General features: G+C 47.6%; 1 long non-coding RNA gene across 1 annotated transcript in view; it reads left to right on the top strand.

The window, feature by feature from the left end:
* LOC123459345 overlaps positions 1-20,826 on the top strand; it is a 263,274-nt gene that overhangs the window by 125,965 nt on the left and 116,483 nt on the right. Inside the window, exon 2 of the long non-coding RNA XR_006636237.1 lies at positions 2,645-4,903. This is a non-coding gene — a long non-coding RNA (uncharacterized LOC123459345). The remainder of the gene's footprint in view (positions 1-2,644; positions 4,904-20,826) is intronic.

The following is a 20,826-nucleotide window of genomic DNA, read 5'->3' as shown; positions in this document are numbered from 1 at the left end:
TTTTAGCTGGGCATGGTGGTGCACACCTTTAATCCCAGTACTTGGGAGGCAGAGGTAGGAGGATCACTATGAGTTCGAGGCCATCCTGAGACTACATAGTGAATTCCAGGTCAGTCTGGGCCAGAATGAGAACCTACCTCGAAAAACAAACAAAAGAAAGACAGAAAGAAAGAAATTTTCCATTTTATTTCTTAATTCCACAGACTAATCTCTCTGAATGAGAATCTTACTCTCAGCACGAGCTCTGCTGCTGACTTTTCCAGGGTTCTGAAGTAACACACAGTAAGAGGCTTTCGACACCCAGGGACCAGCTCTGTGAGCTGACGGTGGTCAGTGTGAAGTAGCCCAGGGTGTCACCGGGTGGCTCTCTGTGGGTTCTGGGAGAAATCACGCGTTCCCAGCATTGCATGGGGTTCCTCAGTGTCCTCCCCATCCTGGGTGAGGGCAACATGCATGTCACTATGGCTGAGATGAGTAGTGTCTGTGTGAGCCTCGGGTCTGTTTGCAGACCTCTTAGATTTCCTGTTCTATAATTTGGCCACTTAGGTACTATGACCACTTTCCATTGAATCAGACATCTCTCTCTCTCTTTCCCAAATTGATTTGTACAGCTTGGGCATGGTGATAATTTCAGCACTCAGGAAATGATGATGTGAATTGGAGGGCAGACTTGGAAACATAGAACCATTCTCAAAAGAACACACACACACACACACACACACACACACAGATTTGTAAAAGCTCTTTCTATCTGGAGGAAATTGACTTTTCTGTAACATCATTGCAAGTATTATTACCAGTTGGTCCTTTATGCATCCATTTTGTCCTTATTCAGTAAGGCTACATATTTGTGAAATCAAGTTAATCAATCTTTTGCCAGTTTCTGTCATGTTAAAAGACAAAATTACAACAAATTTAGTTTTGTGACCCTTAATGAGCTTCATGAGCTATTCTAGAACCATCAGTGGTCTGAAGCCTGAGTCCGAGGCCCCTCTTCCACACAGGTGGTGTTTGTAGACCGAGGAAAGGAGCTAACGCCTAGAAAAGGAAAGTGAAGGCCAAACCTGAGATCCCAGCCCTTGGGAGCCAGAGGCAGGAGGTCAGGCTGAGTTTGAGACCAGCCTGGTGGACATAGCAAGGCTTCTCTCGTAAAGAGGGGCGGCGAGGAAGAGGCAGCACAGCTCGTGTCTGATGAGTCACAGCCCCGGTCCACCTCATGTGAACATGGGCTGATCAGCTGGAAGCTTGTGATTGGTTAAGACTCGAGTTCCTGTTAGGAGAGTAGGCTCCAAGGTGTTTACTTGCCAGGTTACATTACAGTCTTTAATATATGGAGACACCTTGAGCCATGCACTTAAGGTAGGCAGGACAGTCAAGACAAAGCAATTCAACTCAACAGCCAATCATACAGAACTTGTGGTAGTATTTCTTTTCACCCTCTTGTGGCTTTTATTCTATGGCATTTGTGTTTTCTCTTACTGTGTGAATGAAAAAGGCTGGTCAGTTGCACGGTAGCCTGGAGAAAGATGGTAGCTGCTCACACTTGTTTAAATGCCCTGTGTTGAGGTGCCCATTTTCCTGACACTTATTTGACTGACTCCTTCTATGATATTCTAAAATCCCAATAGGCATTTGGGTCTGCTTCTAGAATTTCTGAGCTGTCACAAGTATATCCACATGGTCATTGTACCTTGATGACATGTTTGACTGTCTGAGACTGATCGCTCTTCATTATATATATACATAATGATAATCATAATTATATGTACATATTAGCTATTCATATATGTTTATCTTGCTATGCAAGTCAGATTATATTATTCCCTTTGAAAATAATCTTTTGGTTTTGTTATTAGTGGCATCACGTTGAATTTGCAGATTAACAGCAAGTGCAGCATCTCTGCACCTGCGCACCGTGCTGTGAACTGGACATAGCTTTGCAACCACTTGTGCTCCATCTGGGCCTCAGGTGTGTTTGCAGTTCCTGTGACTTCCTTCTGTGTCCTCCATCCTCTGCTGCTCACCCTGTTGTTATTTTCTAACTATTGTTTGTAATTCTTTTTTTTTCTTTTTTTGTTTTTCAAGGCAGGGTCTCACTCTAGTTCAGGCTGACCTGGAATTCACTATGTAGTTTCAGGCTGACCTTGAACTCACGGCGATCCTCCTACTTCTGCCTCCCGAGTGCTGGGATTAAAGGCTTGAGCCACCACGCCTGGCTCTGTCGTTTGTAATTCTGCCAGAGGTGTGATTGACAGACAGCATCCCAGATCTCCCAAAGACCTGCAGTGATTGTCCGTCTCTGACGGGCTTGTGTTTCCTGACATCTTCCTGATTGGAGGCTCCTCCACACAGGAGCCCAAGCAGAGTCCTTCTCTCCCTCATGGCCACCTTGATGAGGGTATTTGTTTCTCTTGAGCCCCAGCTAGAGGTTGTGGCAGCCCTGAGCAGTTTAGGTATGCCTATTCATTCATGACTCGTGACTGCATGCTCACGAATGAGCAGTCTTACCTAAGGAAATACGGTCGTTACTCTACAGGCAAATGGACCTCTTCTTCCTGGGGGTGAGAGTACTACGCATGTCACTTGAGATCACCCACCAAATGCTATTCCTACCCTTAGTACATCTTTTTTCTCTGCTTTGCAGGCCCTGCAGTCGCCATGGTGAAGCCACGAGGACCATTTGGCCAGCACGGTGGATGTGGACTAGCTGCGGTCCAGGACCCTCAGCTGCTGACCGCCCTGCATGGTGGACACAGCACTGAGGGCCGGCGCTGTCAGGCCCATGTCACCACAAACCAGCAGTATGTCTTCCACACTTGATCCTCACCAGCATGCCCGATACAGGTACGGGAGGGAACAAGATGCCGGTCTCCCCATGTGAGGTCTCAGCAGCCCTGTCCACTGCTGCTGGGGTTAGGTGTCTCTGAGTGGGTGCCTCCCCCGCCATTTCCCACATTCAGGTCCTCCACTGAGCCACTTGCCATGGGAGGCAATGACAGTGCCACACAGGCCTTGTGGGCCACTTCTGCCTTACCTTTGGGCATTCCTCCCTGTCTGTTCATGTGTCTATGAACACAGGAATAAGGAAACCTGCCAAGGCAAGAACAAGACAAAGAGCTCAGAAAGAGCTGGCTCAGAGTCCAGTCATCCACGGAGGGACAGTGCAAGCTCACATTCCTGTTGTATGGAAAGATTAGAAAATAAACAAGTGAAAGGGCCACCAGCACTAGGAAACATCGAGGAATAAAAGAGAACAAAGTTACAAATTGAATCCAATTAGCTTTGGAAATGTTTAAAACATACTGAAGAGCCAGCTGAAGGGCGTGTAGGATGCGGCCTGAAGTGTAGGGCTTTTTGTACCGTCTTCCTGACAACTGCAGAGCATTCAATGGTCATGCATGTCCCAGATGCGAGGACCGTCCTAAGAGGCTTTGGAAGAGGGGTGAGAGTTCATGCAATGCCACATACATGGGAGAGAAAGAAGCTTCAATGCCCAATGGAATGAGGCCCACAACGTGTGACTGTCTAGAGCTTCCAGCTGTCCAGATGTTAGAGGCCACAACACCTGACTAGCTGGAGCCCAAAGCATCTACCTGAACCAGGACCACAGTGTCTAACAGTCTGGAGCATGCCCACAGCATCCATCACCCAGAACCCATTGCATCCAGCTGTCTAGAGATCATGGTGTCCAATTATCCAGAGCACACAGCTTCTGCTTGCCTTGTTCCAACTGCCCAAAGCCCACAGTGTCCCTCTGTCCAAGCCTACACTGTCAACTGGCCAGAGCCTACAGCTTCTGACTATCTTGTTTACTGAAGGGAGTCTGGGTCCCATCATGATGAAACCCAGATCTAACATCTCTTCCAATCCCTGATCTCTCCACGAGGGTACTTATATGTTCTTGAATAATTAGCTCACCACATGAGTTTTCCTAAAGAAGTTGTTCTTCCCCATGTGTTCACTAGTCTCCTGGAGAAGGAAGCCCATAGCCAGTTGGGAAGCTGCAGGCAGAAGGAACTCGGTCCCTGAAGGGCTGCATAGAATGAGGAATTTTCAGGAGACATCAGGGCTGGGTGACCCCCGAGGTCAGCTGGACTCAGCATGGGCCACCCTGAAATGTGATCCACCAAGGAGACTACTTGGAAGATGTGGACAGCAGCCATTGAAGACCATCTGTGGGGTATGAACTGGAACCAGAGGATGGCCCATAGAGGACATTAAACAACATGGGGTTGGAACTCTGCACAGCTCACATCCAAGGCCTGCTTGAACAGAATTGACCGGCAATGTCTTCAGGAGCAAAGGTCTCTGGATCACCACTGTTACCACTCTATGGTCATGACACTGGAAAAGGATTGAGACTGTGGGGTGTGGGGACGGCTATGTCAGGCTCTCTTGTGAAGCATCCAGCCTGAAGTGTGAGACAAAGGTTCCTGGGATCCCGTGTCTTCAGCCATGACCAAGTCACCTTGCTTCCACCCCTCCTCATGCACCTCTGTTTCTGTATTTTCAAGGCCACTTTCCCCCAAAGCCCAGGATCATCCCTGCTTGAGGCCCGGGGTCCTTGCTGCCAGAACACTGCCCTTCTGGAAAGTAAGCTGGGTTCTGATGTCTCCTTAGACATCTGGATAGTGGAAGAGCCTTAGGTCTCCTACTAAATTTCTGAGGAGAGGAGAAAGAGAAGCTGGAATAGCAGAGTGCCAGGGCGTACCAGCTTATTTCTTCACATGCAGTGACCTCACACAGGGAGCCATGTTGCTTCCCTCTCAGCCCAGGGACAGTGACACAGGTTCATTTGGATTACAAATTGCCATTGTTGGAGAGGAAGGTGGGATCTGGTTCAGAAAATGTTGTCTATAGCCAAGGACGGAGGATCACAAGCCAGGGAGCAGTGTTCCTGCAGGTAAGGGCAAGTCTATTTTTTTCTGCACTCCTGGCTTATGGGTAAGTGGGTCCCATGCTTATGCAGGCTGCACCATGAGGTTCTTGAAATTTCTGGCTTCCATAGAGATATGGTATTGTGTTAATGGTATGGGATATCACCTCAGGATCCACAGAAGTCGAAGTTGTAGATATTGCTGCTGGATGCTCTGTCCCTCCAGGTGAGAAGGCTTGAGGTCAGGCAGACTCGTTTGGGTTTCAGGAAGTAGAAATCACAGAGTTCTGGAAGGCAGATGCACAGGTTTCTGAAAGTTGGATTTATAGGTGGAATTAGGCTCACGTTGGTATTTCAAGGGGTATTGGAAAACAAACTAGTGACAAAGTCAGTGCTAGGCAAAACTGGGTCGTGAGTAAGGGAAGAGTTATGAATTGCATCTAATTATATAGAAATATTGACCCTAGGCTGAAGAACTGCCGTAGATCTGGCTTTTCCTTTGCGGTTTTAAGATGTCCTAGAATCCACAGCACCTCAATGGGACAACATGGGAACCACGTTCTGAAAGCATATGAAGGGGTGTGTGGTCTGGAAGAAAGGCGGTATTCTTCAGGGCTCCCCTGGGCTCCCTCTTCTGGCCCATCACCTGTGGGCACACTGTTGGGGCCAAGGCTGGTGTCAAGGGAGAAGACACCCAAACAAGGTGGGCTGCAGCAAGAGTTCTCACCCAGGGCTGCTTCTCCACAGTTTAGGGGGTTTTGAGGAACAGTCACCATTGGGCTAGTCCTGTGGGGTTCAGTGGAAGAAATGTCATCTTGGAATATGAATGTTTTGATTTGGGGGCTGTGAATGGTAAACACCCCAGTATACTCAAGATCACAATGCCCCTAGCACTGTTCCAAGTTGAGAACACACGTGCTCTTGGAAGGGAACCTTGTTGTGACTTTTGACCCTTTTTCTGATTCCATGCTCAGGCATTTCTCCAAAGGGGAGGGGGCAAAAGCTCGAAACATGAAAATGTACTTGGTAATACCCTTATAATAGACAAGAAGAGGTAACAGGTGATAGGGTGATCGCTGGGGGAGTGTGAAGCATAAGTCTCTTGAGATTTGTTTTGAAGGTGTTTACAATATGGACACTGTTCATGCTGCATGCAGGTGGGGACAATGGGTGGCACGCGTGGTTTACATAAAGAACGAAGAAGGAAGTGGGAGAGGACAAACCTATTTTATGTTATATCAGGTAGTGTGATATTTCACCATAATTTCTGATACGCTTGAATTAGTATGTGGGTTCTTATTTTAGACTCTGTGCTTATCATGTAGTGGGTGGAATTCCAGGTATCTTTAGGGTCTCATGCCTATGCTGAATAGAACCTGCATAACCCTGTGCACATAGGCAAGACAGCCAATATGCCGAAACAGGTGGCAGTGCCTAAGACCCGGCTTCGAGGGTCGCCTTGCTGGCCGTGAAGTGTAAGTTACCTGAAGGACCAGCTGGGGAAAACTGGGCCCTTCAAACTAGAACATCAAAGCACCAGCTTCCTCCACCACCTGTGACCTTGGTAACGGTCCCCTGAGCCTAGTGGGACAGAAGCCGCCACCCGCACCCCATGTTTTCTGCCCGCGGCTAACTTAGAATATGTCCATGGGGCTGTCTTCTTATAAGGAAGTTCTCCTCATACGTTAAAGTTATCTGTGTGCACTGTCCATCTAAAATAGTGAATGCAGGGCTGGAGAGATGGCTTGGTGGTTAAGGTGCTTCCTGCAAAGCCTAGGGGCCCATGTTTGACTCTCCAGATCCTGTGTAAGCCAGATGCACAAAGGTGAGGTAAGCACAAGGTCGCACATGCCCACTAGGTGGCGCAAGTGTCTGTAGTTCAATTTTAGTGGCTGAGGCCCTAGTGTGCCAGTTCTCTCTGTGTGTGTGTTTCTGTCTCTCTCTCACTCTCTCTAAAATAAAGCAAAATTAAAAATAGTGAAGACAGAAACTCTTGTTATGCATTCTCCTCAACAGTCCTGCCTTTTAACTGAATATTCATATTTTAGCCATTTTACAAATGACATGTTCATTGATTTTTATGTTTCATTTTTATTTTTTATTTGTGTAGTCAGTGAATACAGTAAAGTTTGTACCATTGTTAGCCTCCTCCCTGTTCTCCCCCCTCCACAGGGACGCTCCTTTTTGGGGTATATGGGTCGTGCATTGTGGGGTTAGCCTTTAGTTTGGGGCAGGAGGAAATGTCTCTGCGTGTCATGACCCAACGTGTGGCTCTGACATTCTTCCTGCCCCATCTTCCACAAATTTCCCTGAGCCATGTTGGGTTCATATTAGATCTGCTTCTGTGTTGAGATTTGGGAGCCTCTGAGTCTCTGGATATCCACTTTGGTAGGGGTTGATTGTTCTCTCTGTCTATCTTCTTCACCGTTGTGCTGGTTCCGGGTTCGCCAAGAAAACAGCATTCTTGCATGTTTCCCCAGTTATTCTTAGCTGCAGCTGGGGCCCTTTTGAGGTATGATGGGGTGGTTCTCTCCTTAGGATCTGCGTCTATCTCTCCTTTCTTAGGAGTTGTGGCATGGTTAGGCAGATGCCATCTTGACCAGAAATCCAGATTCTTCTGTTTCTTATTAGCTATTTTATTCAGACCATGGTGACACTGTGTCCTTTTAATAATTGAGATGAGGCACTCTGAATTTCCCTTCACTTTTCCAGGAACCCTGTAGTATCATTATTAACAATGTTCTAGGCTATTAGCTTGAAGTAATCTGTCTTTATTAGAAGATTTCTATCCTTAGTTTCCTAAAAATGTATTTTAATTAAGAAACATCTTGTCCCCCCCCCACCCAAAACAATGCAGTTGAAATTAAGATCAGCATTGCATTTGATTTGTAGATTTCTTTTAGGAGAATCATAATTATATGAACTGCAGACCTGTCTCCTGTTTATGAATGGCTCCAGTATTTGCCACCATTCCTCTTGGACTATGTCTTCCTCAGCATGTTTTAGTTAGCTAATTTCTAAATTTGCAATACTTTTCAGGAATGCTATGTTGTAGATATTTCTTGGTTTCTCACTACAGAATTTTTTCTGGGGACAGGAGAGATGGCTCAGTTGAAGTACTTGCCCCCAAACATGAGGACCTGAATTCAGATCCCCAGCACCTCTGTAAATGCTGGGTATGGTGGTGGGCACCTGTGATCCCAGCACTGAGGAGGGCAGACACAGGAGGATCCCTGGGGCTTACTGATTGGCTAATTTAGATGAATTGGAGAGCTCCCAGTTCAGGGGGAAATCTTGTTTCAGATAAAAAGGTGAAGAGCAACTCCAGAAAACACTGATCATCAACTTCTGGGCTCCACATGCATATGCACACATGTGCACATGCACACACACATACATGTGTGCTCCCACACATATGAACATGCATTTAAGCACTCATGTATAAAACACATACACACACACGAATATATATCTTTGTTACCCTCACACAAACAGTAACTCAGATAGACAATGAAATCTTGGCCTCAGACTTCAATCTCTCAGTCTCCTGTAGTTGTTCTTTATTGAATTTTCCTCAAAACCAGACTGAGGCATCTTCATCTGCATATTTCATAAACATCCATTCAGGCATGTGTGGAAAAGTTGATGCTTAGAAATCAAACATTAACAGATACGTTTGGTTGGACATGTTCCATTGTTGCTTCGCTTGGGGTCATTTCAAAGGACAGACCTGGTTTCCAAGCAAGAATGCCTTTGGAAAGGACAGCTTTGAGTCTTGGTCTCTCACTCGCTTGCTCCCGCTCTCTCTCTCTCTCATTCTAGTCGGTTCTTCAGAAGTGCAGGTTGCTCCGCATCTGCCTCCACCCAGCGTCCCCTGTGCTTTCGCCTCCCAGCTGTTTTCACTTCCTTTGCCATTTTCCTTGCTTTCATCCTCCACATCACCGACTCCATGTCCTGCGAACTCACCTCTGTCTTTTCTGTTCCTGCGTGGCTTGTGGTTTCGCTGTGACCATTTTATTTCCTATCTGTTCTGCCCATAACTGTTCCAACGATGTCCCCTCTAGCTGGCTATCTTATCGTCACATCTCCTCTCCCAAGATCACAGGCCCACGTCGTCCTGCTGTCCCACAGACAGTGCAAAGCAGGCAGGTGTGTTTATTTCTTCATCCCTCAGTTAATCTTGTTTTCATAACTACGCTAATCTTCTCTCTGAAATATCTAGGCTTATCTCTTTTGTTGGGAAATTATTTCTATAGATATCACATGAAGATGATCTTCTGTTTGGTCTCTGCATACAATCATCTCTCTATCTCTACCCGTTTAGCATCCAAGAAGCCAGCCAGCCCATGTACAAAAATATTCAGAAAAAAAAAAAAAAAAAACAACGCTATCTGTCCTGAGCATATACAGGCTTTCTTTTGTCCCTCTCCCTAAGCAGTACCGCATAAAGGGCTCACACACCAGGAGTCAGGAGTCATCTAGAGATGACATGTGAGAGGATGCCTTAGACTGGAGGTGAGCTGCCCATTTTCTAGAAGGAGCCTGAGCACTTGTTCTAGTGGGCACAGGGATGACTGTGCTTCCTCTCAGGACATGAGCCCAGGATCCGCCCTGAGTGCTTTCTTAAGCAGTCTTACCATCCTCCTATCTGCTCTACAGCAAGCTAGGTGGTGTGGCTGGTGGAGGTGGGGGAGAGTGTGCCAGGGTCTTCTTCTCCAGTGTATACGTGGGCCCACCTGGCATCCTTACTGTCAGGGAATGCTCTGGGTCTCTTTCCTCATACAGTTAAGGGTCTGAGCCCTTTGCGTGTTACTGTCTCCTGCATGCAGTGGGACGGCAGTGCTTCCAGAACTACCTCTGTGCCTCAGGAAAGACATAAAAGCCAACCCACAGTCCCTTCACACTCTCTTGGGGCCTTCGGACAGGCTGTCACCATCGTTCCCGGTGTGTGGCAGTGAGCAGTCGGTCTCTCCTTCAGTCGTGGGGTACTCTGGCGGGGGTGTTGTCCCATAGCTATTGCTCACATTTCAGAATATTGTACGTTTTCTTTCTCACAAAAGTATGTTTGGCATTTCATTGCATGCCAGCTGTGTGAGAATGTCAGCATGGAGTAGCCAAGCTTCTCCATCAGAAACATATGAATGGACATCATGATACAATGTACCATCAATTCATGTACCAGCAGAGGCAAGGGCCACACCCTGGAGGGGCAGAAGGGGCTATTTCCAGAATAGTGCTATGCCTGAGCATTCAGGCCTTGCTGATGTAGATACGCTGTGCCTCAGAAGACAGAACCCCTCATCCCACGTAGGAGCAGGAGAGCCAGAGAGTGCATGTAAACATGGCCTGGGGCTGCGGACTCCAGAAATTCCCATGTTGCAAGAGCCAGTGCAGCAAGAGGAGCCGTGAGCCCACCAGGGAATGGGTTGTTGGAGCATAGGCTTCTCCCTGCAGGCTTAGCTGGTAACAACTCATGGCCCAGAACAGCTAAGATGCTGGTGGTCTCAATGAACCAGGCAAGGAAAAGGAGAGTTCAAGGCCTATACATCCCAAATCAGTGATCAAATTAGGAGTCTAGGGCACCTCAAATATTATCTTCCCTGGTACTTGAAGACCTTGAAAGTAGATGGAATGAAAATGCAACTTTTTAGGGGCTCCTTAGAGCTCTCCACTATGGGAGTCCATTCACACAACAAGGACAACTTGTGGCACCAAACAAAACATGGACCCCTTCCCAGCTGGACCTGTGTCCCTCAGCCCCACAGGCGTGGTCCTCTCATAGATACAGACCTCCTGTAGACTGGAGGCTGGTCCCCTTCCCAGCTGGACCTGTGTCCCTCAGCCCCACAGGCATGGTCCTCTCATAGATACAGACCTCCTGTAGACTGAAGGCTGGTCTCCTTCCCAGCTGGACCTGTGTCCCTCAGCCCCACAGGCGTGGTCCTCTCATAGACACAGACCTCCTGTAGACTGAAGGCTGGTCCCCTTCCCAGCTGTACCTGTGTCCCTCAGCCCCACAGGCGTGGTCCTCTCATAGATACAGACCTCCTGTAGACTGGAGGCTGGTCCCGTTCCCAGCTGGACCTGTGTCCCTCAGCCCCACAGGCATGGTCCTCTCATAGATACAGACCTCCTGTAGACTGAAGGCTGGTCTCCTTCCCAGCTGGACCTGTGTCCCTCAGCCCCACAGGCATGGTCCTCTCATAGACACAGACCTCCTGTAGACTGGAGGCTTGTCCCCTTCCCAGCTGGACCTGTGTCCCTCAGCCCCACAGGCATGGTCCTCTCATAGATACAGACCTCCTGTAGACTGGAGGCTGGTCCCCTTCCCAGTTGGACCTGTGTCCCTCAGCCCCACAGGTGAGGTCCACTCATAGACACAGACCTCCTGTAGACTGGAGGCTTGTCCCCTTCCCAGCTGGACCTGTGTCCCTCAGCTCCACAGGCATGGTCTCTCATAGACACAGACCTCCCGTAGACTGGAGCCTGGGCATTGGCAGGTTAGCATGCCTCTTCAAATGCAGTATTTCTGAAGCCCTCCAGAAACCAGTGTCAGAGCTAAGACAGAACACCTGTGAGGACCCCGCCCCTCAGCACACACGCAAACTGCAGAAGTGTACCTCGAGGAACTCCTTCTGACACTATGACTAGCTCCATAGCAGAGCAAAGAGGAGGCGTCAGGGTTGTCATGTAAGGAGCCCACTTGAACAGAAAATATTAAAAGACCAGGTCTATGTTTCTGGGCAATGGCTTGAAAAGCATAAGACTAGACATCACCGTCCTTCTAGGACAGAGCGCCGAGTGCAGACAAGAGGATGGGAGGAGACACAGATGGAGGAGAAATAACTAAAGGAGGAGGGATGGACGAAGGAGAAATGTATGGAACAATGAGAGGAGGTTTGGATGATGTGGAAGCTGAGCAGGAAGTAGTGTTCCAAGTAGGCCTGGGACAGGTGATTTCTTGGATAAGGTCTATGCCAGCTTTTTACTATTAAGAACAGCATTTACGCTCGCTCCAAGCATGTAAACCATGTAAATGGTATCTCTTTTTTTGTCTCATAATATCATGCAATATCATAGGTATCCCTCCTGCAGAGTCACAGTGTAGCCCACATTCCAACACTTGGCCCAGGTCCGTGCTGCTAAGGAGCAGAGGCCAACATCGAATCAACCCTGCTTGATGCAGAGCCCATTCCCTTGGCCACTGGACCATGTGTTCCATACTACTGGAGGCTGGTCCATACTACCAGTGAGTTGGGGTGGAATCTGGTGGAAATAATGTGTCTGGGGAGCCTATGCCTTCCTCCCCGCAGTGAGTGGAGTTCGCTCATCATTGTGTGGATAGTTAGGAGACCTGTATTGAAAGAGCCTGTGCTGCACGATTGTGTGGTGGAACCTCTTTGAATGAGACTGGCTTCCACTGAAACACCTAGATGAGACTCAAAAGCTAAGGCGCGCTTCCAAGTTGGGAAGGAAAACCGCAGAAACGGAGTCATGCTGTGATGCAACTCCACCAATATACTTTGTTATGGACTCATATGAGCTCAGAGAGGCCCAGGACTAGAAAGAGTGGTAATGCTTCATCTCAAAGGGACAGGCACACAGTGCCAACAGAGCTCCGACCTGAGCACACATTAGTGAGTCTCACCTCCTTATGACATGTGTGGAACATGTGTGTGTATGCATGTTTGTTTGTGTGTGGGAGTGCTTTCGCATGTGTGTGTACATGTGCCTGGAGGTCAGAGGTCAATGTCAGATTTCCTCAGCTGTTCTCTGCCTTGTTTGTTGAGACAAGGTCTCTCACGGAACCCACAGCTCACTGATCCAGCTAGACAAGCTGGCCAGCAAGCGTATCTCCTCCTGCCTGGTGCTGGGATTGCAGGAGTGTGCTGGCATCTTCTGTGGGTGCCGAGATCTGAACTCAAGTCCTTGTGCTTGTCTAGCGAGCAGTTTTACCCTCTGCAGCATCCCCCCAGTCCAAACCACATGGTTTTCTGATGCATATCTATGTGGTCTTCACCAAGACCACGGGAGACCTATCTCAGCTCTCCCAGGCCTCCACGTAGCTCTTGTCCCCATGTTCATGAGTCAGACCTCCCCTAGACTAGCCCCTGACACCTGCGCATGGCACACCAGCAGAGTGAGCAGTTCTGCACAGGTGGCTGACGCATGGTCCCCATATGCCCGGACTTTAACCCCATCGTGTCTGCTGACAGGAACGGCAGAATAAAGGGGCTTCACTCAGTTTGTGTGTTAGTGAGCCTTTGGACCACATTAGCATGTCTTAGTTACAGTAAAGAAAGACAGGGAAAGCTGGCATGTGCTGATGAAACCCAGCACGTGGAACCTGTCTCTAGAGCTGCGCTGTGCTTGCAAGGCCTGTTCTGTGAGGACAGAACTGTGGCCCTTACAGCCACAAAGGTTGCTCTGATCTTCTGAGGGATGGCAGCTGGGTGACCAGAGAAAGAAAGGCCCATGCCATCAAATCAGAGCAGAAGGAAAGAAATCTCTAGGTTAGTTCCTCAAGGTTAACAACATGGGGATCCTGGGCTAGTCAACACATAAGTCATGTGTCAGAGATCAGACAATGTTTGAGATCAAGAGAGACAAGTCCCTCCAAGACCTGGAATGCCTGGTTGCCAATAGCATTGTAGTGGGCACTCCAGCAAATGTGCAGGAAAAAATACTTAGAGTCCATCACCAGTGGAGAGGCCATTGGAGTGGGGGAAGGTCCCTGGATGGGATTGATTGTGATTTTGCCACCGTGGAGTGGGTGAGGTGACTTCTAGGGTTCCCTTCAGCTCAGCCCTGAAATTCCTCTCACTGGGCTAGTGAGCTTCATTGCTATGCACACAAAGTAATGCAGTCATTAAAGTTGACATGAGGGCTGAACATTTAAGGAGTTCGCCTGGTATAAAAGATATCCAGATGTTGCCGATTTGAATATGCATGTTAAACTGCTATTTTCCCCCCAAAAATCTGAAGTGTCAAAATCGTATTCAGGCCACTTGTCAGCCTGCGATGTCATGGTCTCCTCTGCTTATCATGCGTGGTGGAGCAGCATGGTGGTCAGGCTCATTAGGCTGGAGTGTCTATGCTGTTTCCTTGACTCTCCAAGTTCCTAGAAAGTTTCATCCACCAGCAAGAAAGGAGAAAAGACTGTATGGATAAACTAATGAGGCACTGACTTTAATTTCAAGTACGGCATGTGTACTGCCACAGCTCTGACGCAGTTCGTGAGAGGAGGGAGTCGCTTGTGTTCAGGGATAGGAGAGAGATAGGAGTACGTGTGGGGTCCCCATGGGAGCTGGTTCCTTATAGCAACCAACCACACAGAGCATGAAGCAGAGCCTCTAGTGATCAGGCTCCACTGCCCCCCTCAAGGACTGGAGGGTTCCAATAGACGGTTTTTTTTTTTTTTTTGGCCATAAACGCTCATAACTGAGAAGTGAAAGTTCTAGAGTTTTCTAGGTTAAAGGCAGCTAACAAGAAAAGAGCATCCTATGTCAGGGGGAGGGCATGCTTCATGTGTTTTTTGCTTGGCTCTGAGGTAGGAGCAGGAATAAAAGCTAGAGGCTGCTGTCAAAGTTCTCCACCAAGTCCTGGTTCTCTGATGTTGATTGCTAAGGCAGTAGTTATTTGACTCTGTATGATTCCCGGTGACAGCCTTCATCCAAGGGTGATATGTAGATAATAGGATAGCTTCCTGGGATGGTTTTGAAGACAGTGGACTGGTTTTCTGGGCAGGCTATGGGTCCATTTCTGTCTTCCTTCATGATCTGGCCACTGTCTGCTGGTATATTCATCTCCCAGTTTTTAGATGAAGCCAGTGAGAGGAATGTACTTCCCAACTGTTCAAAGAAATTAACATGGCTCCAACTTGGTCAACTCATCAAGATATCATCAAATAAAATCTTCTCAGAATGAGAGGAGCTGAAATTCCATCAGGAGAGTGAGTGTGGCTCTGCTCCGTTGTGAGGGAAAGACATTGCCTGTCATCCCCATAACAAAGGCCTAGACACCAGGCCAAGGGAGGAGGTAGTGTTCTGAAAGGCAGCTGAGGTGGGAGAGCCATGGAGAAGATGCCTATGGCTGGAGGACCAAGGACACTCAGGCCATCCAGTCTGCATCATGCAGATCCCATGATTTCTGAGCAAACTGACGGATGCTGTGGTTTTCTTTGAAAGATTAATTTTCAGTGGGCTTTGCCTTGCAGACAATGGAAAGGAATATTTGTGTCCCCAAGAGTAGATGTCATAGCACAGCCATTTCCTGAGGTGGCACTGGGTTTCATGGCCCGTGGGGTTAGGTTACCTCAGAGTAAATGTAAGGGACCATGTTTCTGGGCATGTGGATCAGAAAATATGACAGTTCTGATGGCAACAGATATGTCATCCCTCAGTCCCTGTGGGAGGACCGCCCTGAGTATCATTGCCCCAACCCTCTTGCTGGTTCTCCTTACCTGTCACAGCCTGATAGGACAGTCACGGGGCCCTTCACCTGGGCCTAGGCTTGTCAAGGCTTTTTTGGAGTGAACCACCATGTGACCCATAAGAGAAGCTTGGGGTCACTGGGAGGCCAGGCAGGGGCATGGTGACCAACCGTAGATGGTCTTCCTCTCAGGGGTGCTCTTGGGATACCAGAAACATGAGTGGCTTTGGTTCCAGGTCTACACAAATTCCTAAGAGAAGCCTCAGAGAAGGAAAGATACCATGAGAGGGAGGGGTGAGGGTCACGGAAAAGGAAGGGATTAGAGGGTCTACAGACTGATTGATGGGTGGTGGGTAGAGATTTAAAGAGTGAGATAGTCTGACTTGTGTTAGTTGTACAATGACTAATTGTTCAAAGACGAATGACAGAGATGAATGCTCATTAATATGCTTCTGGGCAAAAGCCTCAAAGGTGATTAAACTGTCCAGATTAGCAACAATGGCCCAGGATGGGGAGAAAGGGAAAAGTTCTGAAGATAAAGGGTTTTCTCAAAGTTTCGCATGTTCCCTCCGCAGTGTGTTTGCACACATCACTGCACTTCTGCGTGGCTTCCGTTGTGAAAACTTCCCCTCTCCTCTTCCACAGTTCTCTGCAGAGCTGGGGTGTGGGGGAGAGGGTGGGTTCAGGGTGTTCTACCCAGGAAGCCCAGCATGCTACAGGACTGACGAGCAGCTCCCCGCCCCCACCCCCGACCAAGGGTCGTGCTGGCACAGGAAGTCCAGAGCAGCTGGAGGTGCGCTTAGGAGCTCGTAGGTCTGCAGGCTCAAGGGAGGTGCAGATGCACTGGAGCTCCTGCTTAGGGCCAAGCACAGTGGTTTTAGTAACAGAAAAGGACCAGAGTCCACTTTCAACCTGGTCATGTTGGCACAGATGTAAAGCCCCTGGCTACAAGGCAGAGCCTCCTGCCCAGCAGCTGCCCCGATCTCCCTTTCCCAGGTCAGCCTGTGGGAGCGGACTGATCTGCTCCTCACACACCCTGTCCTATGAAGGGTGTCACCAGCTACTGCTGGTGTCCAAAGAGGAGACTGCAGGGAGTTGTGGCTCTGAGCTGGACAGCAGCTCCCTACAGTACTTCAATCCTACCTTCATGTATTCAAAGCACGGGTAGGTGATGCCTATCTTTGAAGCATGTGACGGGAGTGTAGTATGGGAAAATTTATAACAGTGGTCTTAGCCAGGCTTGGAGGCACCAGCCTTTAATCCCAGCACTCACAAGGCAGAGCTAGGAGGATCACCTTGAGTTTGAGGCCACCCTGAGACTACATAGTGAATTCCAGGTCAGCCTAGGCTAGAGCAAGACCCTACCTCGAAAAAAAAATTATAAAACAGTGGTCTTGGGATATTCCCATCTCGAGTGTCCATATCAGCTCTCAGAACCTCATAGCCCAAGTGGTTGTTGCGTACTTGAACCCCATAACCCAAGCGGTTATTGTGTACATGCTAAGTTGACATGTGTGGTAGTTTGAATGTGAAATGTACCCCACAGCCTCATGTATCTGTGATTCAGCTTCATATTTCATTAAGGTTCCCCTCCATTGGGAGTTGGAGCCTGGCTGAAGGTGGTGTGCTTGTGGGGGTGAGCGTTGGGGAGTTATGGCCCAACATGCTTGCCAGGGCTAGTGATTCTCACTGTGCGGGCGAGTGAGCATTGGGGAGTTATGGCCCAGCCTACTTGCAACCGCTAATGAGTCTCGCTGCTTCCTCCTGGCTGCTGGGGGATGATGGCATGAGCCCCATCTTCTTACTTCTCCTGCCATGATGAAGCCTCCCTGTGGCATTCTAAACAGAAGTAAACGCTTTTCTTCCTTAAGCTGCTTCGGGTTGGGTGTTTTCTCCCAGCCACAAGAAGGTAAGTGTCACAGTGTGACAGTCCACAGCCACTGCGGCAGCTTCTCTCCTGTGCCTCCTCACCTTGCCCACGGAGCGGTCCTTCAGACATGGGTGCACATTTCTCACCAATTTTCCAGCACTGTCTCTGGGTCATCAGTCCATTGACCCCCTCTCAAGAACACATTTGTGCAAGTGCCCATAAATAGGGTTATTACGTGATGACATTTTTGAAGTATGGCTCCTGATCTTTGTGTCACTGAAAGTCCTGTGATAATCCTTTGAATACAAGTCAGTGGGTAAACAAAAGGCCATCTATAACATAGTGTATGGTAATTCCACTCAGAACAACTATGAATTTATCTGTCCTTTGTTTACTGGATTGTTTTTTATCACTTGACACCTATTTGGTTCAACAATTAGACTATAAACTTCAAGGCAAGAATATATGTTAATAATTATAATTACGCTTAAGAAAAATTCAAACCAAATGGAAATAAATGGCAACAGCTATGGAAGGAAATTTGCTTGTTTGTTGTTGAGTTGCGTAGAGTAATTAAGAATGATATATTGTTCACAGCCCTTGCCATGCTGTCCTCATACAGGAGCAAACAGGAGGGAAAGAATGAGCCTAACGCCCAGCACCATCCACAGGGTTTGAACATTCACTTTTCTTTTTTTTTTTTTTAATTGAATTCTTTTTTTAAAATTTATTTTATTTATTTCAGAGAAAGAGGAGAGAAGAGAGAATGGGCGTGCCAGGGCCTTCAGCCACTGTAAACGAGCTCCAGATGCATGTGCCACCTTGTGCATCTGGCTTATGTGGGTCCTGGGGAATCAAATCTGGGTCCTTTGGCTTAGCAGGCAAATGCCTTAACCACTAAGCCATCTCTCCAGCCTGAACATTCATTTTTCACTTGATGACTAATGCCTACAAATACTGAGTGTCATTTGACCAGTATCAGGAACAGTTTTGTGGTTCTGTTTGCTGTTCATTCTTACAACAACATAGTCCTTTGGGGCTGGTCAGGGGTGTACATGAAGTGGCAGTTTTTTGATTAGGACATATTGGGGAAGGAAGGCAGTCCCCAAAACCCTGGTTGTCTTTCCTCTCTGGAAAAGAATCATCTTCCTGAAGAAGCCAGTGCAATGAGAACATGCCTGTCCGTCGTGGAGATGGAGGCTTTGGCAGGACCACAGTCCTGCTGGGTTAGATGAACAACTTCAGTGTCCATGGAAGCAGCACAGCCATGGTGAGCACAGAGCATTCTGTTTTCCTTCTCACGTAAGTAGCAGAGTGAAGAGAGCCTGGAGAAGCGAGCATTGGCGCCCTGAAGGCTCCTGGGAGAGGGTGCAGCATCTTGTTTGGCAGGGCTTTCTCTTGATAGACATCTAAAGGGTGTTTGGTATGTGCTCCTGTGAAGAAAGCAATGGATGGCCACCTGGGGCCTCCCAGAAATGGGTTTCTGTGAGGAGATGGGACAGTTCTGTCAGCATCCACTGCCAATGGTGACTCAGGAAGACTCTTCATATGGACTTGGGATGTGGTTTTAGTTCTGCCTTGCTGTTGATGGCTGTGTAACCTGGAGTAGGTCACTTACCTTCTGTGTGCTTTGGTTTTCTTACAATAGTAGGAATAGTCTGAATAGGAAGCATCCTCACAGGCTTGAGTATTGAGTTCTTGGTCCCTGGTTGGTGGCACTGTTTTGGGAGATGGCAGAAACCTTAAAAGCTGGGTTGTATAGCCAGGCATGGTGGTGCACGCCTTTAATCCCAGCACTCAGGAGGCAGAGGTAAAAGAAAAGGATCACCATGAGTTCAAGGCCACCCTGAGACTACACAGTAAATTCCAGGTCAGTCAGCCTGAGCTAGAGTGTGACCCTACCTCAAAAAACAACAAAAAAAAAAAGCTGGGTTGCAGGGCTGGAGAGATGGCTTAGCAATTAAGGCACTTGCCTGAAAAGCCTAAGGAGCCTTGTTTGACTCACCAGATCCCATGTAAACCAGATGCATAAGGTGATGCAAGCTCACAAGTTTGCACAGGCACACAAGACAGTGTCTGGAGGCCTGGCATGCCAATTGTCTCTCTCTCTCTTTCTCTCTCTCATAAAAAATACAAAAGGTGGGCTGGAGAGATGGCTTAGCAGTTAAGCGCTTGCCTGTGAAGCCTAAGGACCCCAGTTCGAGGCTCAGTTCCCCAGGTCCCATGTTAGCCAGATGCATAAGGGGGTGCACGCGTCTGGAGTTCGTTTGCAGAGGCCGGAAGCCCTGGCGCACCCATTCTGTCTCTCTCCCTCTATCTGTCTTTCTCTCTGTGTCTGTCGCTCTCAAATAAATAAATAAAACATTAAAAAAATAATTTAAAAAAATACAAAAGGGATGGAGAGATGGCTGAGTATTAGGGCATATGCCTGTGAAGCCAAAGGACCCAGGTTTGGTTCTTCAGGAACTACGTAAGCCAGATGCATGAGTTGGTGCATGCAGCTGGGGTTTGTTGACAGTGGCTGAAAGCTCGGGTGCACCCATTCCCTCTCTCTCTCTCCCCCTCTTTCTCTCTCTCTCTCAAATGAATTAAAATTCAAAAGAGATTTAAAAATACAAAGAAATCTGGGTTGTAGCTAGTGGAAGTAGATTATTGGAGCATAAGTTTGAAGACTATTCCTGGCCCCTTGCTTCTTCAAGTCCTGGCCACCATGAGGTGAGCATCCTCTATGACACACTCCTGATGTCATGACAATCTGCTTCAGTGGAGTCAAGGGCTATGGACTAAAGTCTCTGTAACCATGAGCTAACATAAATTTTTCCTCCTTTAAGTTGGTTTTCTCAGTATGAGTCACAACAATAATAAAACTAAGAAACTTATAAACATCTTTTTCTGTCTTTCATTGTTGACAATTCTGTTTTCCTTGATGTAAAATTTTATTTTAAGCTCACTACTTTTCTGAACATTTAAAGAGAATTCTGACAAATCACTCTGCAGAGCTAGAATCCACAAATCAGAACAAATAAGTCATGTGCTCTCTGTCCCATGACCTGCTTTTGTACATGGGCCAGGACTGTCTCCCCTGCACATGGAAGGCTCAGCCCATGCTTGATGGGCCTTGGGATACACTGGGAAACAGATGGCCTCTTAGGAAACATGAACTCCACTGTGCATTCAATCCCATTCCAGAGTCAGAACCGGAGATGGTGATGAAATGAGCTTGATTTCTGACTGTTAAATTTTGGTTTCGGGGTGGAAAGGAAATAATCATTTTTAAAGCTGCAATAGCTGTTCCATCATTTTATATTTTAAAACCCTTTAGAGGAATTAGTTAATTAATTTTCACATTGTTAAATTTTCCTTAATAGTGTTCCAAAATACCTGGCTAGCTGTGATTAATCATGATCAGAACTCTTATCAGTCATGATCTGATACATTTCTCCCAAAAGAAGACTTTACTGCACATTAAAATTACTGTGTTTGAGTTCTTTAATTGTAGATCTTAATCATGTTTGAAAATACAGTCTTTATCCAATTCAGACTCAGGCAAAGTTAGTGCTTCTCCCCAAGAAAGCGTTTCCCAACTTTGTGCGGCCTCCTTTCTTTCTTTTTGCCACGCCCCATCATTTCATTCCACAAGGCTTTAATG

Source organism: Jaculus jaculus, chromosome 3, assembly GCF_020740685.1.
Source record: "Jaculus jaculus isolate mJacJac1 chromosome 3, mJacJac1.mat.Y.cur, whole genome shotgun sequence".
NCBI lineage: Eukaryota > Metazoa > Chordata > Mammalia > Rodentia > Dipodidae > Jaculus > Jaculus jaculus.
The sequence above is the reverse complement of the archived record's forward strand: the minus strand, read 5'-3'. Positions and strand labels throughout refer to the sequence as shown.